We start from the raw sequence: 14,683 nt of genomic DNA, 5'->3' as shown, positions 1-14,683 counted from the left end.
GCAGAGTGAGTGCAGGCCAATGAAAGTAGCAAAAGAAGCATACTCTACAGAATGCAGAGTGAGCCTCTGAGAAAGAGAATGCAGTGGCTAGCAGGTTAATGGCAACCGTCTTTTGTATCTCTGTATTCACATCAGGTCTAGGCCATCCTATCAAAAACCTGCTTGGCCTTGTGACAAAGAAATTGAAGACAACATTTTCTGATTGGCACCAAGTCTAGGGTTTGGATACCATTCTGTGAATATGTCCTGGATTTCCTTGATTGACAGGTCATGCCCATTTATCCTCCACTTTGCCGCGCTCTCATCTCCTGCCTCATTTTTCCCTGAGAGATACAAATCCCTGAATTTTTTATGGGCTGCTGAGGGTGTAGAGGTCTCCATCTTTATATAACAATTTCTGGCTGGAAGGGGCTATAGGCCCTATCTACTTGGGAATATGTTTTGTTTTGTTTTTTTTTAAACTATCTTGGGATGTTGTGGCATACTGGCTGGTCTTAGCAAAACCTGTCAGAAGACAATGAGAAAACAATGCTTAGATGTGGAAAACTATTAAGTTGCCTGTGTAATAGGAGAAAGCTTGATGAATGTGTGAGGAGAATGACTTTATTATTAGTTTGCGATGTAGAGCCCAAATATAAGAAAGAGCAGGCTGGAGTTCCATGCTCCCTGTGGGGGAGAAAGTATGGCAACAGGGATATTAGATGGGCTACCAAGAGCCTGAGAGCTACAGCCTTAGGAAGACTACCCATGTTATGGATTCGACTCAGAGTCCCAACACATACCCAGTTAAACTGTGGTAGATTAGGGGTCGTTAGTGACTACTTATCTGCACTTAGAGTGGAACTGGAGTCTTGCCTCATGAAGGAGAATCCCGGGTCTTACAGAGGTTCACAGGAATAGCTATTTCTATTGGATGGTCTTTTTTCTCAGACAGTTTAGGTGGAGTTTTATCCTAGAACGGTGGATCCAGCTATTTTTGCCACCTTTACTGCAGTGGGTGTGGCAAGGATCACTGAAAAGGGCTCTGTTATTTTGGTTTTAGTAGGTCTGCAGGAGTCGTCCCTTTTAAGTTTTAATCAGCATTTGTTCTCCAGGGCAGATTCTGGGCCAGGAGTTTGCAGGACTTTGGACTTCGTTTGTTATACAGTTGGATGTCCTGTTGTACTTGGGCCAGACTAATAAAATATTGCAAAAATCTGATGGCCTGTGGGTCTACTATCATATCAGAAGATAGAGAACAGCTCAAATGGATTCATATTTAGCCCAGTTTGGGGGGCGGTATTTCAAACCTTTATAAGGACTACTGTTAATAATCAGAGCCAACATCAGAAATTTCTTGGCAAAGTTTTGTCAGAGTTCACTTTAGGGCCTCGTTGGTTCTCTTGATCTTTTTTGGAGGACTGAGGTCTCCATGCAGAAAGGAGGCCATACTTGATTCCTAAAGCCTTTGCCACCACTTGAGTTATTTGAGAGGTAAAAGAAAGCCCAGTGTCACCCTGAAGGGACTGGGTTGCCCAAACTGAGGGATGATTTCCTTGAGGGCCACCCTGAGTACCTCTCTAGCCTTCTCTGAATGGATAGGGAAGGCCTCAATCCAGCCTGTAAATGTGTCAATTAGAACCAATATTTGCTTAAATCCCCCACGTGGTGGCATGTGGGTAAAGTCTAATTGCCAGTCCTCCTGGGGTGTGTCCTTCTCCTTTGTATAGGTGTCTTAGTTACTTTTCTTATTGCTGAGACAAAAATACCCGATGCCCAGAGTTAAGGGGGGAAATGTTTATTTAGCTCACCATTTGTGGAGGTTTCAGTCCATAACTGGCTGGCTCCAAGGCAGAGAGGCACATAGCAGAGGGCAACAATTCGTGGTGGCAGAAGACAGCAAAAGGAGCAAGAGAGAGTGAGACAAGCTGTTTTCTGTCCCTTCTATTGTATCCAGTCTACCAGGATTAGGGCAGAGCAATTTGTGAACTGATCCAGCAATCACCCACCCTTATCTCAGCATTGCACTATGAATCAATCACACACTCCAGATTCAGCCACCTCTGAAAAAACCCTATCACCACTTGAGGCTTTGCGGGGACAGCTAGACACAAACCATAACAATAGATTTTAACAAAGAAGATTATCTGGCCTTGCTGGAGTTGTTGTAGGCACAGAGTGGTTAAGATTTGCAAACCTGTCAGGTGGGTTGCTGCTAGTCCTAGCCCTGTGAAAGTCTGAGTGACCATCTTTTTTCTGTTTTGTTTTGTTTTTTGAGACAGGGTCTTGGTATGCAGTTCAGGCTGGCCTTGAACTCACTTTGTAACTCAGATTGGTCTCAAACTCAAAGTGATCCACCTGCCTCAGCCTCTGAGTGCTGGGTTTATAGCTGTGTGCCACAATGCCCAGTTTAAGAGTGGCTAACTCTGAGCCTGTAGGCATCACTGAGGCAGGATTAAGAGGAATGCAAGTCTTTATGATAATCTCAGTGTTGTCTGGAAGCGTGGTCTGATACTTGGTAGCTGTTTTCCTGCCAACCAGGGGTAACTTTTTGTCTCAAGAATAGCCCTGACCTGATGAGAGTCAAGACTTTTAGTTTTTTGTCCCAAAGTTGGTTCTGTAGCTTTTTCTTTTAGCATGGCTGTAATTGCTATTGCCCTCTTTTGAAAAGTATGCCACTGGGCGGAGTTCTTGTCCCATCCTTTGGCTCCAGAAACCCAAAGCAATCCCTCTCTTTTCTTGATACATAGAGGAAAAAGAGTTTTCTTAAAGCAGGTATTTCTAGTGTTGGAGCCTGAGTAATGGCATGTTTTATTTTGTTTTTGTTCTTGTTTTGAGACAGAGTCTCACTGTGTAGTTCCAGTTGGCTTTCAATTCACTATGCAGCCCAGGTTAACCTTGAACCTCTGATGATTCTCCTTTCTTAGCCTCCCAAGTGCTGAGATTACATGTGCGTACCACCACACCTGGCTTTGGTATGTTTTATTTTTTGATTTTTGTTTTTGTTTTGTTTTGTTTTGTTTTTTGAGACGGGGTCTCACTGTGGAGTCCAGATTGGCCTTGAACTCACTATGTAGCCCAGGCTGGCCTCAAACTCACAGCTCTCCTCCTGCCTCAGCCTCCTGAGTGCTGAAATTAGAGACATGTACCACCGCACCTAGCTGTTTTTTGAAAGGCATTGCCAGTCACTTTGCCCCATTCTAGGGGCAAAGAAAGACTCAGGACATTTGACAGTCTTGTATAAAGGCTTTACCATTAATTCAAAATTAGGTGTCAAGATCTGGCAGAAGCTAGCCATTCCTAGGAAGCATTGAAACTGTTGTTTGGTGGCCCGGGGCCTGAGATCACAGATAGCCTGGGTCTTGTCCCTAGGCAGCTGTCATTTCCTGGTGTAAGAGTATATTTCAAGTGTTGGACTTCTTGAAGGGACATATGAGACATTTCTTTTGAATTCATTTCTTTTTATATCCCTTTTCAGCTGGATTATTGAAGGTTTGGATAGTGTTGTGATTCCATAGTTCCCATGATGGGCTGCAGATTACAGTAACATCCACATGCTGTAGGATGGTTTCCTGTTTAAGCTCTGCGGTCCTTAAGTCCTTTTCCAGTGTCTGAACAAAAAGGTGAGGGCTACTTCTAAAATCCCCGTGGGAGAGCTGTCCAAGTATATTGTTGTTTTTTGTTTAAAATGGAATTTTTTTTTCCATTCAAAAACAAACCGAAACTGGGAATTTACAAGGAGGGTACTAGAAAAGAAAGCATCTTTGAAGTCTAAGACTGAGAACCAGTTTGTGTCTCCTGGAATGGCGAGAGATTGTACATGGATCTGCCCCCAGGGAGGGACTGGGATGCCAGCCTCATCAATGCTATCCTGTGCTCTCCCGAAGGCTTTACTATGGGGAAAATGAGAATATTTCAAGGGGCTGCCAGGGTTGCAGAAGGCCGTGTTTGAGAAAACTACGAGAGCCTGGAGGCCTTTATGGACCTCTTATCTGACTGGTTATGACATGGCTTTGGGTTGGAAACAGCTGGGATGTTTGAATTTTATGACAACGAGCGCTGTTGAATTTGCCCTCTCAGGTATTTTATTACACCAAGCAGCAGGACCCACCTGTTGGCTCATGACGTCAGAGGGGTCTGATAGAGTCTCAACAGATAAAATCCACTTTGGTCTTTGCCAGCGTTTGAGAATTGTCCCCAATCTTGTCAGTAAATGTTTTCCTAGTAAGGAAGTAGGACACTGAGGGACCATTAAAAACTCATGGTTGAAATTTGATCATTAATGTGTCAGAGCAGGTATAACAAGGCTCCCCGACGTCCATTATGGCTGTAGATCCAGAGGAGGGTTTTTCAGGGCAGGAAATTGCAACAGGAAGAGCAGTCCCTGCATCTACCAGCAACTGAATTGGCACACCCATGATGTCCGGGATCACTTGGAGTCCTCACAGGAGAGGATGATGTCTGTGCACAGGGGCATTGCAGATTGCCCTGGGCCCCTTTAGACTTTATCAGAGTGGGAGATGAGAGTTTTGGCTGGCTTAGCACCTCTCTGGGAGTGGGAACAGTTAACCCTCCAGTGCCTGGAGTCAGGCACATCAGCTGCCTGACTCACAGAACAGGGCCTAGGTGGTGGCTTAGTACAGTCGCGTACAGATGGGGCAGGGCCCCATCTTCTGGCATTTATAGCAGGAACCCTTTCCCTGACTGTCCTTTGGATTTCCCTTAGACAAGTTGGGTGTTCTTGTCTTTTTTTGTTTTGGTTTTTCTTCCATTACCGGGAATTGAACTCACAACCTTGTGCTTGCCAGGCAGGCTCTGTGCCACTGAGCTAAATCCCCAGCCCCTAGTTGGGCGTTCTTAAATCTTTTCAAGTGTGACAGCCCTAATTTGGCCCTTCTGTTCTTCTCAGCCTTTCTCTTTTCATGCTCATCTACATCCCAGTTGTTGAACACAGAAATGGCCATGTCTGGCAATTGGGTCAGAAGGGTGTGGAGGCCCATCTGAAGTTTTTGATGAATATCTGGATCTGATTGGCAAATGGAATGCTGTCCCATCAGAGCCAGTCCCTCCCTGAAAGATGGATCTAGCCCTGTATATTTATGGAAAGCTTCTTTTAGTTGGCCACAGATGACAGCTGGATTTTCCCCTTTGCCCTGTATAATTGCTCTCACTCCTTTTATAATTAACAGGTTTCCTGGGTTTTTTTTGCATTTAAAAATTATTGACACATTTTAGGTATACACAATGATCACATCCATCATAGGGAATTTGTATCTGTACATGATACATCTTGTTGCTTCTTTTTTTTCTCATTTTCCTCCCCTCTCTCCAACCCATCTTCCCCTCCTTATTTACAAAAGCTTGCATTTTTCCCCTTCTTTTCCCTTCCTTCCTTTTCCTCTCCCGCTTCTTTTGCTCTCCTTCTCTGGAACATTTTCTTCCCATTTCCCAATATCTGCTGTACACTTTGGTCCTTATTTACACTTCTGGTTTCTCACTCCAGAGAAACAATGCAGTATTTAAATATATGTGTCTGATTAATTTCATTTAAGAGTATGGTCTCAAGGTGCATCCATTTACCGAGAAATGTTGTGAGTTTATCCTTTTTTATAGCAGAGCAGTACTCCATTGTATAAAAAAGCCCCACATCTTCTTGATTTTTATCTTATTTTTTTTTTGTTCCGGAAATTTTGTGTTTATGTTTCTTTAAAACCAGACACTACAACAGTAACAGACATTGAACCTTTGCATAAACATTTTAGAGTTTACTCATATATTCATCCTTATCTCACATAAAACTACATATAAATCATACTTTGTATTGATAATTCAAAAACAAGCACAATAGCATAAAATACAAAGTCTCTTCTGTTCCAGAAGAAATAGTTTATTGTGAAGTTCTCCTGTTATCATCTTTGCTGTCAGTTCTGGGTGAACCAGGATGGCCACTTCCTGTCTTGTTCAATGATCCTTTTGCCCTGATATTATGGGGGTGATATCTCTCCTGTGTATAAGACCACAGTCTTTGTGGGGGGAACTTTAAAGAGACCTCCTTCTTGTTTCCCTATCTGTCATCTGATTTCTGCAGTCTCCTTGTGCACTTTCTCATAGCAAAAGGCACAAAGGACAAGTTTCAACTTTAGGTGACCACATTCAGGACAAACATCCATATTGTTTTTAACTTTAACAAGATTCTGAGGGTTTCTTCTTCTACACCAATTAATTTCAATACTGCATCTGTTTTTGGGAGCTTCCATCCAAAAGATACCATCCAATAGGTTGGAATTCTCATTACTTCCACTGGTATCATTGGCTGGCTCTGCAAATATCACTGGACCCTGGACTGCTAATGCTGGTCCCCATGGAGGACTGGAAAGTCCTGGCCAGCTTTGCTGGAATTTGTGCTGGAGCAACTCCCAACAGTTTTGGAGCAGTCCCCGGGATGGGGGCCACTGTGGAACCACCAGCAGCAGCATGGCTGCCACCATGTTCCTTGCCAGAAGACCCCACATCTTCTTTAGTCACTCATTGGTTGGTGAGTATTTGGGCTGTTTCCAAGATTTACCTATTACAAACTGTGCCACTATAAACATGGGTGTGTATATATTGCTGTGGTGTGATGCTTTTAATTATTTTTTGAACATACCAAGAGAGGAAATAACTGGGTCAAATAGAATCTCTAATTTTAGTTTTTTGAGGAATCTCCGCACTGATTTCCACAGTGGTTGCACCAGTCTATATTCCCAGCAACAGTGGAGTAGGGTTCCTTTTTACCCACAGCCCCTCCAACATTTGTTATTGATTGATTTCTTGATGATAGCCATTTTTCTAGAGTGAAATGGACTCTCAGCATTGTTTTAATTTGCATCTCTTGAATGACCAGTGACACTGAATTTTTTTTCATATATTTATTTGTCATTTCTATGTCTTCATCTGAGGAGGGTCTAGTATTGTCAGATGCCCATTTTTGGATTGGATCTTTAAATTTGGGGGACCTGTTTTTTTTTAAATTCTTTATATATTCTACATTAGTCCTTTGTCTGAGGAACAGCTGGCAAAATTTTTTTTCCCACACTGTGAGTTGTCTCTTTACTGGGTTGGTGGTTTCTCTTGTTCTTCAGAAGCTTTTTAATAAGATGAGATACCTATTGTTGATTCTTTGTGATATTTCCTGTGAAATTGGAGTTTTGTTCGTAAAGTCTTTGCCTACACCTATGTCTTCATCTTAGTGCATCTTTTTATTTCCACGATAAAGAAGATATCATTTTACAGCTTGTTTCTAGCTCATGGCTAGTATTGAAGTCCCAGTTTGGTTTTGTCAGAGAAACAACAACATCTCTAGGGTGATTTTCTTTTCTTGGGCACCATATTGTTTAACTGTATATCTCCTAGCCTCGTGTAGTATTCTTTGTTTTTCCTCTGTGATACAGCAAGTGGCCAAGATAAATTGGACATCTTGTCACAAAAGGTCAAAAGCAATGGTCAAAATTTGAAACCCATCTTCAAATCTACCAGGATTTTCTGAAAAATTGCCTAGTCATTTTTTTGAATGGTTGGGTATCTGTCACTGGAAAAGGAAATTGGACTCAAATATTCCCCTCCGCTCCTGGTGCTTCTCTTAGGGGCAGGATGAACTGTGAATTGGAAGAGTAGGAAACTCCACTCCGAGTCTGTCCTGAGTGGCTTAGAGCTGTCTGAGGAACGCGAGAAGGGGGCTGGGGAATACTGGCTCTCTCTGGGGTAATGGTCTCAGGTGGAGTTCTGAGTCACTTGAGTCGAATGGCACTGATTTTCTGGCCTGAGGACTCTATGGAGCTGGTCAAGGACACCACTCAGTGTGGTTGTTATCATTAAACAGGAGGGAGAGACCCATATCCCCCTGAGAGACGGGGGTATCTGAAGACAGGATCATCAACATCAATTTTTTCTTCTCTGGACCCCTTTAGGTACCATAGTTCTGGGGCCTTTCCAGAGATAGTCATAAAAGCTGAATATAAAGAATTTTACACCACTTTCCTTACCTTTTGCAAAAAAAATCTAACTGAAGAATAGTATCATAATTTAGACTGCCATTTTGTATCCATCTACCATTTTCTACTTTATACTGACCTCAACAGTATTAATATTGCAATAGAAGATATATTTTTTTTTTTAGCTTTTCAGGTCAAATTGTTTCCAGTTTTTAAGGAGATAGCCCAGTGGTGGTGGACCTATGGCACATGTGCCACTGCCAGCTGTTGGTTATCACTGAAAGCTCTAAAATGTTCGCCATCATTGATAAAGCCTACTGGGGCAGGCTGGAGTAGATGGTTATTCAAGCAGGAGACCAAGTTATCAATAGCTGTTTCTCTGAAAGGAGTAAGAAGGCTGGACAGGTTCTTTGGTAATCCCCAACCCTCATGACCACAGGGGATGCTGCTGCATCCCACAGGTCACCATCAGTGCACATGTCCCCAAGCGCAGGGACACTCAGGAGGCTGGGAATTTGAGGCCAGCCTGGGCTACAAAGTGAGTTCAAAGCCAGTTCTGTGGAACTTTCTTCCTGTCTTCTCGAGGCACAGATTTACTGTATCTCTTCATTAAAGCTACTCCTACTAACTTTGCCCCAATCCAGACATCTCCCTCTCCAACTGTCACCATACACTGGTTAGCTACATTTCTATAAATGTTCTATGCAGGTGACCAGTGGCTTTCTGCATGGTCACTGTCCTTGCCGCACATGGAATTTCCTCATTGTTTTCTGTTCTCCCTCCTTTGCCTGGATCCCTCCCTTGCCCGCTGCTTCACCTGCCACAGGGCGGAAGAGCTCTTCTGAAGGCACATCTTGAGGACCGTAGACTCCCATCTTTTCCCTAACTTTAAAAGATCAGAGTGTTTTCTTATTTTGCATTTACATGTCCCTCTTTCCAGAAGCGATTCAGAAACTCTTAACAATTTTTACAGTACCTTTATGAGGTTCTTCGGCACATTTGTTCCTATGCTATTGCTAGCACCTTCTTTACCATTTCAACCCATTAACAAAACTCAGAAAACATCCCAACTGAATTTGTACATAAATAGGAAAAGCTCTTCTGAATAGAGTATATTTAAAACTATGCACAAAAGCAACAGGGTTTGGCCATAGTTTAACCTATCAAAAATAGAAAATATGATTGCAACTGGATTAGTTCTTCCTACCAGATAAGATGACAATGCCACCAAGTTATTGTAATAAGTGACATAGTTATATCCACAATAATTGCAAGAATGATGGTATCTTAATTGACAAAATATTTGAGTAAAATTTACCTTGCATCACTTAGGTAAGTCAAATACCAAATAAGTTTTTTTTTTTTTCTTGAGACAGAGTTTCACTATGGAGTTCAGGCTGGCTTTGAACTCACTTTGTAGCCCAGGCTGGCCTCAAATTCCCAGCCTCCTGAGTGCGGGCTGGGTTTGGATCTTTTGAAGACTTTCTTGGTTATGTATTTTTCATTGTTGTTGCTGTTTTGCCACGCTAGCAACATCCTCAGTCCAATTTGTCTTTTTTTTTTAAGCACTGAGGATTGAACCCAACACCTTGACACACTCTACCATTGAGCTACATCCTCTGTCCAATCTCCTTTTTCTTACATAAAAAGCTCTTTGTATTTTACTCTCTATACAATACATGTTAGAGTTCATTTTGTATTAGCACACAGAAAACTTCCTCGTTCATTCTTACAATTCATAGTCTTCCACTGTGTGAATGCTTTATAGTTTACTTAATCAGGGTTCTACTGATGAATTTCTTTGGGCTATTTCCAATCCCCCATTTCTATAAACAATGTTACAATCTTATACACTGGCAGATAAACCTAGAAAATAAACTCATGGAAGAGGGACTGCTAAGTCAAAAGGTAAATGCCTTCATAATGCTAATAAATATTATCAAATTGACCTCCATTTTTGCACTTTCACAAGCACTGTATGAGGTTCTGATTTCCCCCATTTTTGGACTACATGTCGTGTTGCCAAACTTGCTAATGAAATTGGCAGACGGGTGTGATCAGTGTAGTTTTAATGTTCCTCTATTATTAGTAAAGTCAAGCAGTTTTTCATGTTTAAAAGCCAATTATATTTATTTTCCTATGAACTGTCAATATTCTGTAGCCATTTTTCCTTTGCCAGATGTGTTCACTTTGTGATTTTTTTCAACACAGACAATTATTAATTTTTATGCAATTGTATGCATTAAGGTTTTCTTTTATGGTATTTAATGTTAGGTGTTGGTAGTAAGAGAGACTTCTCACCTCAGAGGTATTCAGCCATAGTATTCCCCGGGTTTTTTTGTGGTTTATTTGGTAGGTGCTTTGAAATGTTTATTAAAATAAAAAGTTGAAGCTGGGTGTGCTATAGCACATACATCTGTAATCCCAACTACTCAGGAGGCTGAAACACTAGTTTTATATGTTCAAGGCCAGCCTGGGCAACTTAGCAAGATCCTGTTTCAAAAATATGAATAACTAACTAACTAGCTTTGGGAAAGTAGTTTAGTAGTGGAGCTCTACTAATTTATTATTTGCTTAGCTCTACTAATTTAGTGACTTAGGAAGACTCTGTCTCAAAAAAATAATAGTACTAGGCTGGGGATATAGCTTGGTGTAAAGGCCCTATGTTCATACAGTACTGCACAAAAAGAAAAAAAGAAATCTAGTAATATTTAAGACTAATGTGTGATAACGTCCATTGATGAGTTATATAAGCAAATATCAATTAACTAACCATATTTTTTAAAATTCTTTTTTATTATTTTAGCTACCGGGAATTGAACTCAGGACCTTGCACTTGCCAGGCAGGCACTTGTGCCACTGAGCTATATCCCCAGCCCCTAACTAGCCATATTAAACATTAAATGTCATTATATCTTTAACTAGTTATAATGTTCTCTTGCATAAGGGATGATACTATCTACTGACTACCAGGTAAATTTTGAATGGTTCACAGGTTTCAGCTTTGTGCAATTGTTCTTTTAATTATTAATTAGGTTTATTGGTACATTTTACTTATACATGATGATCGCACTCATTATAGGGAATTTGTACCTGTAATGATATAACTTGATTCTTTTTCCCCCCATTCTCCTACCCTCCCTTCAACCCTCTTTCTCTCCTTGTTTCCAAAAGCTTTGTTTCCAAAAGCTTTGTTTCCATTTTTTCCTTCTTTCCTCACCATTTTTTTCTTTTCCTTTCCCTCTCCTCCATCTCTAGTTCCCCTTCCCATTTGAACATTTTCTCCCTATTTCAACTTTGTGCAATTCTAAACTGGGCATGGTTGGCACTCACTTGTAATCCTAGCACTTGGGAGGCGCAAGCAGGAGGATCGTTGTGAGTTCGAGATCAGTGTGGGCTCCATGGTAAATTCAAAGCCAGCCTGAAATGTCTCAAAAATTGAAAAACAAACAAACAAAAAAGGATACTCCAAACTTTGTGCGATTCTACAAAGAAAAACAGGAAGTGTCTATTTCTTATCACTGAATCATGGCTCAACTTGGTATCTTCTTTGATCGGTAGAATGCAGTATATGTAATACTGTACTTCTGGGGCTTGTGGCTTCTCTTTCTCTTGGAAGCTGGACACGTGAAGAACACTGAGTCTGGGGCTGGGGATTTTGCTCAGCAGCACAGTGCCTGCCTGGCAAGCACAAGATCGTGAGTTCGATTCCTAGTACTGGAAAAAAAAAAAAAAAACAAGAAAAAAAAAAACAACAGTGAGTCTGCCTGTTGCAGACATGGAGTCAGTTTACACCAGCACTAATCCCCACATCTGTGAGTGAGGCCATATTAAACCAACTGGCTCAACTCAAGCTACTGTTTGACTATAGCTGTGCAGCCCAGGCTGGTTTTGAACTTGCTTATGTAACCCAGGCTGGCCTTGAACTCATGGCAACCCACCTGCCTCGGCTCCTGAGTGCTGGGATTATAGGCATGTGTACCACATCTGGCCTTTCTTCCACTCAGATACCTCAGGGCCATCCCAGATGACTGACCCTCAGCATCTCTGGATGACTTTGTTCAGTAGCCACTTCGGACGTCCCCAATCTAATCAGTAAGGAACTGCTCTAATTATGACTAAGCAGAAAGCCTGCAGTTAGCCAGCAGGGCACTGTGCAGGTGTGAGCCTGTCCTGTCTATATAAGAACGCTTTTATCGTCCTTATCAGATCAGTCCCTGTACTGCTTACCCTCATGCGGCAACGTAAGACATAATAAAGCCTCTTTTGGGTGGTTTTATGTTGCTTGTTTGTGATTTATATCTCAGATAGGGTAGGCTAAGCTATTGCACAGTAACATTAAAGGCTGCTGGCATGGAAAGTGGTCGGCAGTTGGGGCTGGTAATATTGAGGGTGGGGCAATCAGAGGATGGTGGAGAGCAATGGGGCACTGCCAGGGGCTGCTCCTCCAGCTGCTGGGAGAGCTCCAGAGAGCTGCCAGTGATGGTTAGCTCCAACTGCCATGACAGCAGCGATGAGGGACACAAACATGAAAGCTGAGACACAGGCGTTCAAAGCTTGGAGTTGCTAACACTAAGGAGCTGCATTTTATCTAGTCATGATTTCTACTCAAATGGAGCAAAAGGACTCTCCACTTGCCGGCAACATGACTGACTCCATCAGACACCAGCAGGAGAACAGCCTGGCTGAGCCCAGCCCAAACTGCTGAACCGTAGGACAGCAAGCGAGTAACTATTTTAAACCACCAATTTGAGAGTGTGGTTTTCTATACAGCAGTAAATGACAATTTTTTTTTTTCTGGGGATTATGAATAAAGAGAAAGGTAATTTAAAACACTAAGAGATGAGCCAGATGTGACGATGCATGCCTGTAACCCCAGCACTCTGGGATGCTGAAGCAGGAGGATTGCAGGTTCAAGTCCAGCCTGGACAGCTGAGAGACTCAATGAGATCCTGTTTCAAAACAAAACATAATGAAAGGGCTGGGGATGTAGCTCAGCATAAAGGCCCTAGGTTCAATTCCTAGTTCTGCAAAACAAACAAATCAACAAAGAAGTGCAAAAACCCCCTGAAACATAAGTTACTTTTGTTTAGTAATTTCTTTTATTCACATTTTCCCATCTTCAAATAAAAAAGGTTCAAGGCTGCTGTGTTCAGATGATGCCAAGGTGACCCCAATGATACAAGCTTTCTGATGTTCACACATTTGTATAATGTCCCTCATGGATGTGAATCAAACACTTTTTTTTGGAGAAAGGATCTTGGTACATAGTCTAGGCTGGCTTTGAACTCATGGCAATCTTTCATTCTGCTTTAGCCTCCCAAGTGCTGGGATTACAAGTGTGCACCACCACATCTGGATTTTTTTCTTTTTTTTTTTTTCCTGAGACAGGGTCTTCTATGTAGTTCAGGCTGGCCTTGAACTCACTATGTAGCCCATGCTGACCTTGAATTTGTGGCAATCTTCCTGCCTCAGCCTCCTAATGATCATGATGCAAAGAGACTAAATTTTACCCAGTAAAATCATGAAGGCCTTAGACTTCTAGGAATAATGAGTAGGCAGGTAGAAAATTTCCAGAATTGTGAACAGTTTAATCTCTTGAGAGTTCCTCAAACTGTATAATTTTAAAGCTGGTATGACAGATTGCTGTGTAAATAAGGAACTAAAATTATTTTTATAGTTTAGTCTGTGTATTCCTTTGATAAAGACACTATTTGTTTCCTCACTATAATCTTCATTGACTGCAAATAAAAACTGTTTTGTACTACAAATAGTATGTTTTCTGATCCTGAAATTATGTGTTTTTCATCACCTCCCAATCAGCAAATCTTGTTCATCGCATTTTAACCTAAAAATAAAAAGCCTCTATTACAAAAAGTATATTTGTGACCAAATCTCTCTTCTCCATAATATATTATCTTGGAACATGCTTCTAGCCAAACCTAATTTAGAGATATATAATTCTGTTAATTACAGATTTATTAAAATATCATTTACATCTGGGCATGGAGGTGCCTATAATCCGAGCATTCAGGAGGCTGAGGCAGGAGGATGCCATGAATTTGAGGCCAGCTGGCTATACAGTGAGTTTAAGGTCAGCCTGGATGACATAGTGAGACCATCTCAAAAAACAAAACAAAATGTTGAAATATAATTTACATACCACACAATTCATGCCTGTATGTTGTAAAATTCAATGTTTTTTCATATATTCACAGTTGTGCAATCATCACAGTAATCAATTTTTATCACCCCAATGTGGAACCCTATACCAATTAGCAGTTGTTTCTCATTTCCTCTAACCTCTCCCAAATCTAGGCAACCATTAATCTTTCTGTTTTTTTTTTTTTTTTTTTGAGACAGGGTCTTGCTCTGTAGCCCAGGCTGGCCTAGAACTCACCAGTAATTGTCCTGCCTCAGTCTCCTGAGTGCTGGGATTACAGGTGTGTGGCACCACACCCAGCCTTCCACTTTCTATTTGTATAGGTTTGCTTTTTTGGACATTTTATATTAACAGAACCACACAATATGTGTGCTCATGTGACTATTTTTTTCCACTTAATGTTTTCAAGGTTTAATCATATATGTATAAAAGATGTATTAGTACTTCCTTTGTTGTTGTCAAATAATATTCCATACGTATCTATATATCATGGAATTATATATAGCCATATATCATGGAAATATATATACGTATATATATATATATATATATATATATATATATATATATA

The 14,683-nt window shown here is 41.1% G+C and overlaps 1 long non-coding RNA gene and 1 pseudogene across 1 annotated transcript in view; both read right to left on the bottom strand.

Annotated features, from left to right (window-relative positions):
• LOC102021899 overlaps positions 1-14,683 on the bottom strand; it is a 31,980-nt gene that overhangs the window by 15,388 nt on the left and 1,909 nt on the right. The window lies entirely within an intron of this gene.
• On the bottom strand, positions 5,664-6,538 carry LOC102021576 (annotated as a pseudogene).

The sequence above is a fragment of the Chinchilla lanigera genome, unplaced genomic scaffold (genome assembly GCF_000276665.1).
Source record: "Chinchilla lanigera isolate Chin_1 unplaced genomic scaffold, ChiLan1.0 scaffold00025, whole genome shotgun sequence".
Classification (NCBI taxonomy): Eukaryota; Metazoa; Chordata; class Mammalia; order Rodentia; family Chinchillidae; genus Chinchilla; species Chinchilla lanigera.
Note: the sequence above shows the minus strand (reverse complement) of the source record. Positions and strands in the feature narration are given on the sequence as shown.